The 11,528-nt window shown below is 37.0% G+C and overlaps 1 protein-coding gene across 5 annotated transcripts in view; it reads right to left on the reverse strand.

The window, feature by feature from the left end:
• Positions 1-11,528, reverse strand: part of Rasgef1b (RasGEF domain family member 1B) — a 598,312-nt gene that overhangs the window by 112,899 nt on the left and 473,885 nt on the right. The window lies entirely within an intron of this gene.

The following is an 11,528-nucleotide window of genomic DNA, read 5'->3' on the forward strand; positions in this document are numbered from 1 at the left end:
GCCAATTTTTTTTTTCCTATTCTGATGTCTCTCTTGAGTGTCCTATAATTGATGACACTTTACAATCATAACTTTTCCTTCCTTAGCAACTCATAAAATGATGGTGTGTTGCATGACTGAATTCTCTCCTAACCCCCAATCCAGTTAAGGTCAGAGTATATATAGAAGCAGATCTGTCAAACATTCTATGTAACACTTTTTAGAAGAATCAGGGACACAGGTGAAATTGGACCATGAGCCTCCAAAGTTATCACTGTTTGTGTTGTATCGTCATCTTAGAAAGTTCTTGTATGCTGAAAAATACTTCTTCCCATCTCCTGTTCTAGGTCTATCTTAACTGATTCTTCCAAATGTGGCTCAGGGTTCCGATGGTAAAACTTTTATTATATTTATGGTCATCATTATTATTAATCCAGGCTGATGTTTTTCAAACTGTAAACTGAAAGCCATTTGTGGGTTGAACAGTCAGTATAGTGAATCATCATAATATTTTAACAAATGAAGCAACATAGGCTGGCCTAGAAAACCTCAGACCATATCCACATCGTGAGTGCAACATTACTAGAGATATTTTTCAGATATATTTACACACACACACACACACACACTTATGGGAGTACAAAGTTTAAGTGTATTTGTACTGTGGGCCATGGTCAAAGATGTAAAAATGCTATTCTAGACCCAGCCTTAGAAGTGACTGTGGCTACTGCAAATAGCTTGTAATGAGAGCAACTAAGCAGAGAGATGCCAATTTTTTTTTTTTTTTTTGGTACCGAGGATCAAATTCGGGACCTTGTGCTTGTGAGGCAGGCAGCGGAACCACTGAGCTAAATGCCTAGCCTGAGATGATGAATTTTGAGAAGTACCTTTGATCCTCAGGAGCGCATGTCTATTATCACAACAAAGACATCATTGTCAAAATAAAGTACTGTAGATTGAACATCCACAATCTAAAAATCTAAAATCCTGAATGCTTTGAAATCTGATGTTCTTTGAGCACCAACATGACACCACAAGTGGAAAATTCCACACCTGACCTCATGTGACAGTCACAGTCAAAACACAGGTACACTAAAAATACTGTATTACATTTTCTTCAGGCTCTGTGTATGGATATATTGGGGACATAAATGAATTTTGTGGTTAGATTTGGGTCTCATTCCAAAGATACCTCATTATGCATGTGCAAATACTCAAAGAACAGAAAAATATCCAAAACCCAAAACACTTCTATTCCCAAATATTTAGATAGTATTTGGATGGTTGAGCTAGCCTCTCATTAAAAAAAAAAAAAGTCTTTGGTGAATCTCTTTTTTTTCCAAGCCACCTTTGTTACCAGCCATGTTCAAGAACTTTGCTACTTGATGGACCCTGACTATCTTATTTAATTAGTAAATCAGCAGTAATTTATAACAAAAATTCCAATTGACCATTGATGGTAACAAGGTTTATTTGTTTTGTAGAAAAATCATGGTGAAGTTAACTTTGACATTTTCACTCGGATGTTTGATATCTTTTGGCAGAACACACAAGGAAGGTATGATTTGAGGAAGTGGATATTGTTAAATTCCCTTTCCTCCAAATTATTCAGTAAGAGAACAGCCTGGGCCCCGCTCCAGGCATATAAGTTTCCTTGGTGTTTCCTGTGAGCCTGGAATTTCTGCTTTTGCTTCTATTTCAAGCATCCCTCCTGTACGTCAGATCAGGGGGTTCCTACAAAGGAAATGAAACCAGCAGCTATGATAACGAAAGTTGGAAAATGTGTTTTTCCCTACAACCTCTCCAGGTAGGGCAGATTGGGTCTTTACTGAAGGATATCCATAGCACTCAGCTTTTCTGACTTTCTAAGGCTGAGTTTCCCTGAAATCCCTCTGAGTGTAGCACCCTGGGATTCCGAGACCTCTTCACGTAACAATTTCATTTCACAAATGAAGAAACAGAGACCTAGAGGAGCTTGAAAGCCTGTTCTTGGTTGATCTGAGATTCTTTCTCAAAAGCACTTTAAATGTTTAAACTATTATTGAGTCTAAGTATATTTCTCCTCTTAGCAGAAATGATTACAACTAATACATTTTAATAAATTTGATAAAAGACAACCTGATTTTAAATTTCTTGCTGTTTCATGCTCTTCAGAAGCAGAAGAATAAAAGCTGTTTTCTTTCTTGAGATATTTGGGAGGAAGACTGATGGTGAAATGCCTCTCTCTGTGGGCCTTCTCTAACTGTGACTTTCTCTGCCCAATTGGATGCTATAATGTAGCACCGTCTGTTACCAATAATTACAAAAAAATACACCTGGTTTAAGTATAAGGATTGAACCTCTGCTACTTCAAAAAATTTCAAAGGATTTTGTTTGAAAGTTGGAGAATAAAAAAGATTTAGAAAAGAAGTGGCCTTTTAAAAAATCATTATTTTGAATGAGAAAAAGGAAGACAGTTTAAAGAAAACAAGAAAAATAAAGGTGAAAAAAACTTTGACATTTAAGGAAGCAAAAAACCCCTCAGCCTCTGAGTAGTGTGTTTTCACAGTGTTTGCTGTCAAGAAAATTTCCTTCCAAGTGAATTGTATTTTTTTAGTTTATATCTTGGCAAAATATGCTTCACTAGAAAAGTGAATCTATCTTTAATAGGATGGTTAACATTGGCAATGTAAAATGAGATATTCAGGAAAAGTTACAGCAATCTGATAAGAGAACAATTATGTTCCAATATATAAATTCATAAAATAAGTGAAAAAGTATCAGTATGTACATTGATCAATAAGTATGTACATTGAAGTTATTTGTTCAATATAGTATTCAATAATTAGACAGCTAATGAACATTATATAGCAAAGCAAAAAATATTTATGATATATTAGAGAAGTTGTAAACTTACATAAACAAAATGACTAGAGTTCTATAAGAGAAAACCAGTATTCATCTAAATGGTGATTTCTGAGAGATATTAATATATTAATAGTGGGAATCTTTGGTGAGATTTTTGAGATTGTCTTCATTTTTCTTTATTTTAAATGTTTTATAAAATAGCCATGAAAAAGAGTTTTTAGAAGAAATAAATGCATTTTTTCTTAAATGGTGGGGAATCTATCCTCCTTTTCCATAAATATTTTTCTTACCAAGTTTGCATTCAATAAAATTTTAACAATTGGCTTGGATTTCTTTTGTTTATGTTGAAAGCATTTCATTTTTTCCTTAATGCATCTGGCAGTCTCAGTTAACACGATCACAAATGAGAACATAAAATAAAACAAAAACAGCTATAAGCCACTGGATGGTGCTGCAAAGTTCAAACACTAACACCAGCAGATTGACAATTGTGTCTCTGAAGTTCAGATGTCTTGCTCGCAAACTGAATTAGAGCCTGTTTCCTATTACTTTATCCAGACTTTTCATATGCACACCTCTTTGACTTCCAAGCCCTTAGTAGATTAGAGAAAAATTAGAAAGGCTGTTTGCCAGACAGCAGCAACTGCTGATACTGTAGTAACAAGAAAAGGCATGAAAAAGTGGAAAATGGAAACTCAAGTATGGAAGAACTCAAGAGAAAATCTTTAACCATCCAGTGGATCTAGAAACTGCACATAGGAGCAAGCAAACTCCCATCCTTCAGTGGGACCTGGATTGTCACTATAAAACTGTAGACTACAATAACTTAATAATGGTTAACACAGAAATAAAGAAAATGCAAAAATATAACAAGTGTACTTTTTAAGAAAGTAAAGACTGTATTATGTTATTTAATATACTTTCCACATAAAACAAAAGTATTCTAGTGCTTCAAGGGATAAGTTGTCAACTATATTAAGTGACCCATCCCCAGATATTTCAGGATAATTAGTTTTATTGAAATTTTTAACTTCTTTTTCGCTTTCTCATCATTTGAGAACAGTTGCTTCCTTTTGTGAATCAGGGCATTATTGGGGCTACAACATGAATAGCTGCTCCTGATATCATGTAGATAGGAGATAACAGCACCTAAAGACAAGCTTGTGACTGAATTGTGCCATGCTTGCTTTCCACATAGGCCTATAAATGTCTTACACTAGCAATTCAATAAATGAACCCCACATAGCTAGCTCTGTTGTTGCTGGTAGTGCTTGGTGTCCCCGCCAGAGTACAACCAGCTGCTTGCAAAAAGTGAATCATGATTGGGCCTGATCTGGCCACCACAGCTCGGCTTTACAACATAAATTTAGGTTATCTAGTGTCCAAGTGATAGCAGCACTAAAATTGCTGACACAGAACTCCCAAATTCTCTATCATCCAGAATAATACTCCTTAAAATGGATCGTAAGCAAACCCTTCGGTCTAAATTCAGTTGAGTGTATGCTCGGCTTGCTGGCTTGAGGAAGGCTTCTCTTCCTTCTCTTGTTCCTCAATTTAGCCCCTCCAGTTTTTCTACTCTGAAAGTTTCGCTTTCGTTAATGCCAATCTCCTCTCCCTCTTCCCTCTCAAAATTTCCATTTCCCAGCGGGTCTGGAGGTTTTTCTGCTCACTCCAGCCTCCCACGCTGGTTGGCCACAGGCCAGGATTGGTGGGTGGATGGCTGTTTGTCAGCGACAGTCTGGGTCGGGGGTGGCAGGGCTGCCGCTGAGCTGGAGAGACAGACAGGCCGTCTCCAGCTGCACGGCCAGAGATAAAGGGCTCTCTTCGCGCTCGTCTCTTTCTCCTCCACACTGGACAAGGAATCACAGACTTCTCTATTTCTACCACTCACACATCCATTACAGCCCAGTCTTCTTTTCTCAATGCCTTCGGAGTCTCAGAGGCAACACAGGGACAGGAAGTTAAGGAGACCCAGCATTTGTACCTAGAAACTACCTAGAATTTATATCTAAAAAGACAGTTTCATCTAAATCAAAATACCCTCCATGTCCTCTTATCAAAACGACAGGTCCCACTCATTTTCTCAGTTTCCACTGAATTTCTGCTGACAGATTTTCATTCCCATTTCTCCTGGAGCCCAGGCAGCAAGCCTTCAGTTACTTGCTGAGGAGGCTATTTCTCGTCAATAGGCTGGATTTTCTTTTCCACTCCATTTCCCTTTGTTACGATTTCTTTCGCCTTCCCACTCATTTTTAGTTGTCTGCTCTCTGATCCTGTAGAAATTCAGCCTCCTCCTCTCCTGTTCTCTTTCTGACTTCTTCATTCTCCCCTTTTTATCCCCTCCATGGCGGCCTATCCCCTCCCCCATCTTAATTTTTCCCTTATTATTATTATTTTTTTTTTGGTAATTTCTCCCCATAATCCTTATCTTTTTTGTCCTTCATATTGTTTGTCTTTTTTTTCCCTTTTCAATAAACTGAACCCAGGGAGAAGAGATATTTCCTGCTGTGAAGTTTTGCCATTCCACTTTTCAAAAGTAAGCACTGCCAGTAGAGTTGCTTAATACTAGCGGAAAATAAATGTTTGCAGAAAGATAGCAAGCAGGACAAAAAGTACTTATTCGCTGTGGTTGAAGTTAAAATTTTAAACTGTGAATGCAAAAGATTTTTTTTTTTTTTTTGGTTGTACTGGGGATTGAACCTAGGTCCTTCACACTGAGCTACATCTGCAGCTCTTTTTAAGTTGCTTGGGTTGAATGTGAATTTGTGATCTTCCTGCCTCAGCCTCCCTGAGTACTGGGATTACAGGCAGGCACCACCATGCCTGGCTTGGAAATGTTTCTTTTAATAGATAATGAGTCAAAGTTGGGAAATTGATGTTAATATACCTAGGCTCCTTTACCAATTCTGCTCTATTGAGTATTTTCATCTAATATTAGATAATTTATCACTTTTTGTATGATTTTTGTTTTTAGAAGTTATTAGGTAATTTTCCTACTAGCATGAATCCATTATAAAAAATTTTAAAATACAAGAAGAGATACCATGGAAAGTTATTCTTCCATCTACCCAAATCTCAGGCTATTTTTTAGATGTAACCATAGTTTATTCATAATAATAGTATATACATGTATGTATATATAGAATACACACATTAGTAGTAATATGTATAGGTGTATATATAGCTATATTCTATACATCTTTATTCTTCCCTTTTTAATATAATTGGAAGTATACTATATGTATTGTAATATAACATTTCATTCACTTAACAATGGATAATGGAATGAACTATGGAGTGAAGATGAGCACTTATAAGTTTATTTCATTCCTTCCCATTGTCACATAGAATTCATTTTATCAATATACCATAACTAAGCACTCCTAAGACTTTGGTTTCTGGAAACTTTACCCTCTTAAAAACTACTGGAAGCCCTCATTATATTGATACTTATATATCAAGATAAATGTCTAAGTATTAGAAATTAATCCTGATAAATTTTAAAAATAAACATAAATTATAAACTAATTCATTTATAATTCCATTGTATTTAAGATAGACAATATATTTTGTGAAAAAAATTATATTTTCCAAAATAAGAAAAATTTGGTGAGGAAAAAATGGCATTGCCTTATAAAATTTGTAAATCTCTTATGTTTGGCTTAATTGAAGATAATTGGATACTCATATCTGCTGCTGTATTCAATTTGTTGCAAATTATTGTTTTAGTTGAAGTATACATCCATACAGATATGTTGTTGGAAAAGAGAGGATATTTTAATAGCTTTTTCAGGTAATTGTGAATGCTCTTCTCTGACTACACTAAAACTCAACTCTCAAAGATTAGTTGGAATATAGAATTTAAAATCACAACAATAAAACTTCTTACTTTGTTACTTTAAAATCTGCTTGCCTAGCTTACACTTTGAATGAATCATTTACCCAGGTATGGTTGTATAGCATCATGCATTCATGATTTGAAAAATAGGGTGTATAGAGTTATACTCATATCCCAAATGTTGATATATTTTATTTTATCATAGCACAAAATTATATTCATTAATATTATCACCAGTCTTGCCCAGAATTTTTCAAATATCAGGATCATGTCAAGTTCATGAGGACAGATTACACTTTCGAATATTCTAACTTTCCTTTGAAAGCTCAAATTTTACCATTGTCTAGAAGTGTGGTCTATTACTTTCTTTTAAGTAACAAGTTCATTTCATCTATTTTTGGGTATCTGCCAAACACACAATTCTGAATAACTCTAGTTTGTCTGTCAGTTACTTTTTTTTGAAACTCTTTATTCCATTGTAGTTCTACTTGCAACTGAAACAACTGCCAAGTGGTTTTTCTTGAGACCACCCCCACAGTTCAGCAGGCAGAGCAAAGGCTTTCTGCATGCTTCTGGTTTTGTCACACAGAATATTAACAGATAAGTACTCAAAGGTCAAGACTGGATGAAATTTGCCATTTGTACGTCTTCATCAAGAGTACTTTTTAAAAAAATTTTATTTTATTGGTACATTTTAGGTATACAATATAATGACATTCACCATTGAGAATTTGCACCTTTACATAAACTCTCTTGGTTATCAAGAGTATTCTTAAGTAAAACTGGCTTTGCAATATAAGTGAAACTGCATGGTGTAAAGAACATAAGGACCTCATACAGCCTGATGCCACTGCTTTGATTCTTGCACTCACAATTACCTCATGCTATCTATGAATAGGTGAATAGTGTCAGAAAGACTGAGAAGACTACTAGCTTTGATCCTGCAGCTGTCCACCTCGGTGATCTATGGACCACATTCTGAGAACTGCTATCATTTCTTATTGAACCAGGGTCACCTTTATTAGACAGGTTATTTCCAGTCCTTTGGAGATATAAGTATTTTCATAATAAATATTCTCAGATCAACATCTCCTAATATTTCATTTTTCTCTGTATGCTAAATGATTTCAACTTCTAGTGTGTTAAAAGATCTAAAATGCTCTTATTTTCTGTCTCTCTTATCATGACTACAACTTTTGTTTTGTTTTTTGGTTCTTTTTGAGACAGGGTCTTGCTATGTAGTTGAAGCTGGGCTTGAACTCAATATGTATGTAGCCGAGGCTGCCCTGGAATTTTTCAGGTCAGATCCTCCTGCCTCAGCCTCCTGAGTGCTGGGATTACTGGTGACTACTACTTATTGATGGCAAATATGAGGTCCTGTTCCAAGGGAAGACCAGTCTGCTCTTACAGATTAAATAGCACCTTTGGGTGTACAAAGATGTCTGCTGGCCTGCATACAGAGATTCACAGTGGGAAAAAATGGAGGAATTTGAACAGAATTGTGCTATAATCCTCATCATTTTGGTGCTTTGGAAACTTTCAGACAACAGGAAATGGTAATTATTGATTGAGAATATCTTTTATTTGGGAATAATTAATGCAGAAACTAAATTACTAATTATCTATTAGATTATTTGAAATTATTTTCTGAGGAACTACTATGTTCAGTACATGATACTAATACTAGGCATTGCAGAGGCTGTAAAAATATAGAAGGGACAGAGCCTCTCTGCAATCTTTCTCTCTTTCTCTCTTTCTCTCCCTCCCTCCCTCCCTCTCTCTCTCTCTCTCTCTCTCTTTCTTTCTTTCTCTTTCTTTTATTTCTTTTTATTCTTTGGAGATAGGGTCTTGCTATGTGGCCCAGTCTGGCCTAAAATTTATGGCGAGCCTCCTGCCTCAGCTTCCTGAACACTGGGATATGGGCATGCACCACCACATCTGGCTTACCAAAAATGTTTTTAAAACTTCCACAGAGTCAAGTGCAAAGGCCACATCCTCCTCTCTCAGTTGTAGGATTATACAGAGTGCCTGTGTAATGCAAATATGTGGTCTTTATCTTACTAAAAATTAAGGTGACTACACAGTCATGTATTTACACCAGCTGCCTCAGGATCCCTTTCACTCTCAAAAATGTACCAATTTGAATACCACATTACATAGTCATGTATTAATTGTGGACCTGGTGTTGCTCTACATGTCTCATCTTCAGACTTTTGATATAACCCACTAAGAGCCTTTAGTAGAAAAATGGCATTTATTGAGCACCTACTATAGGCTCCATGGTGTTTTCTATATGAACTTCATTCAGTACTTACAAAAAGTCTACAAGAATATTATATCCTCATTTGACAGGTGAGGAAACTGAAACTCAACAAGGACAAAAACTTACCTAAGGATGCAAACAAAAGAGTGGTTAAATTATGATTTGAATCTTCCTGTCTACTTTCAAAAATCTATGCTCTTCTCTTAGTTTTTCAAACTATATTTCCTATAACCAGCATCAAAGTGATCTGGGTTCTTATTCTGAATCCAGGTTCCAGGCCTGGCCCCAATCTCTGGAGCCAGAACCTCTTACAGCTGGGCAGAGATGTCCACCTTTGCAATAGCTCTGCAGGTGGTTCTCCAGAACTGGACCACTGGAGGACCACTGGTCTCCACAGCTCTGCCACCAATTCTTTCTTTGAATAAAACATATTTTGCAATATGCGAAGTAAGTACTGACTAGCCCAGATGCTACTGGTAGGCTCCAATTTTTTAGACAATAACCAGGCATATCTTTTGGTAACTTTGTATGGTTGCTCTTTGCTGCTGATTAAAATGCCCACTCATTCTCTCTGTGAACTACTTCCCTTTCTGAGAGGTTTTCCCAGGCCCCTCACAAGGTTAAATGGGAGCTTTTCACAGTGCAGGTTCAGCAACGCCAGTTGTGGTTATACAGTCTCCCAACTGTAGCATAGCTCTCAGGATAAATTATTTTTTTGATTATTGACAAACTATAACTAGAGTCAGCTTCTCTTGGCACTCAATACAATAGACTCATTTAACAGTCATTACTGAAAAATGTTTTGAGCTCTATTGTTCTCTACCCACTGAGTACACACAATTCAAGTATTTCATTATTAGACAGGAATTTAGATCAGCTAATATCATGACGTGACTTGAACAACACATTGCTGGCTTACAGTGTAATAGATTTTAAAAGACACATTTTTCTCATATTTACCCTGAACAGAAACTTAGTGATGATCTTCTGTGACTCTCATTTGGGAGGATATCTGACATGCTCGATGCCCCAGATTCTCGATGCTCTAGGAAAGCACCCTTTTCCTTTGTGTATGAAGCACATTCCTAGCTGTCATGTATGGCTCAGTGTAGGCTATGATACAATAGAAGCTTTTGCTTGGGAGAAAAGATTGAGGCCAGGACCAAATCTAGCCCTGAGGAAAACTCAATGAATGGTAGGGAAGTAGATAAAAACTGATCCAATCAGCATCAGACTCAGGGGTCAAAGAGAAGATCTAGGCAGTGTTAGGATGTCATTTTTTTTTTTTGTACTAGAGATCGAACTCGGGACCTTGCACTTTTGAGACAGGTGCTGGAACCACTGAGCTAAATCCCCAGCCCTGTTAGGATGTCATTTTGTGGAAGTTTGAGTTATCTGCGTGTCTTTAGCCATGACAAAAATGTTCAGTTAGCTCTGAAAGTACAGGAAGAGACCAGGGAGGGAGGCTAGAAACAAGGTCCAGCTCCATGGAGAATAGTCCTGCAAAAATTAGGGGAGAAAGTTAACCAGGACTGAACAGTGAAAGGAGGTGGCTAGCTACCATAAACCTAGATCCCAGGAGATGGGGGGGGGGGCAAGGAGAGTTGCCATGCTGCAACATCAAGGTAGGCTGTAGCCCAGGCCTCTCCTGGGCACCAGGCTTTGTCTGGTCCAGAACACAGAAGAAATTCTGCTTCCAGACCCCATTAACAAACCAGAGGGATAGGGGATAGTTACAATGCAGCACCCACTTGGCAGTCACTGGCCTGTGCCCTGGTTGGTCTGAGTTTGGCGGTAACACCATCTTTACAGCCTGTAATTCACTTATGTGCTTTAGTATAGCCTCACTGAATAGTGCTTTGTCTTAGGCTATTATCAGTGTTTACTGAGACTCGTCATTAAGTATGCTAAGCTGGAGTCTTTTGTTGAATACTTTATGGAGACTGAAGAACTATTCTACCAATGTTGTCCTACTAGACCCTCTGTAAAGGTGAGCCTGAGTTTATTGTATACTGGCTTCAGGAGATATTCTGATGTTTGGAAGCTTCTCTGGTTCATTTTGTTTTTATAATAAGATTGTATGCTTCATTCATAGGCACTCAGACAAATCCATGTCTGACTGAGAGGAGAGCAGTCAGAGCCTCTTCAAATAATACCATGATTTCCTCCTTAGAATTCATTATTTTCAAGCCAGACATTTATATTGATGTCTGTGAACACTTTTAATTCCTCCAACATGCATATTTTATCTTGGCCACACTATATGCAGAACATTTAAAAACTATTAACAAAGGAAAGAGTTTTAGCAAGATTGATCCCTAACAGTTTGGAATAGAATTTGAGACAAATATAAAGGTGAAGTCAGAGGAAGTGCTTAGGAACCTTTATACAAGTGATTATACTGACCTTACAGGTCTTCAGGATCTCCTTAATGATGATGCAATAAATGCACCATCAGCATTTCTTGCTCCATCCCCAACTTTAACAATCACAGCTCTGTACATATGGGAGTGGTGCTTTCGAGTTTCTGGAAAAGAATTTTTTAATTCCCTTGGTTGACTTTCAGAAACTTATCTGTGTTGGTGGCTGGATACTATAAGG

Source organism: Heterocephalus glaber, unplaced genomic scaffold (genome assembly GCF_053883595.1).
Source record: "Heterocephalus glaber isolate CG9 unplaced genomic scaffold, H.glaber_assembly_v1.0 deba00001454, whole genome shotgun sequence".
In the NCBI taxonomy this organism is placed as follows: domain Eukaryota; kingdom Metazoa; phylum Chordata; class Mammalia; order Rodentia; family Bathyergidae; genus Heterocephalus; species Heterocephalus glaber.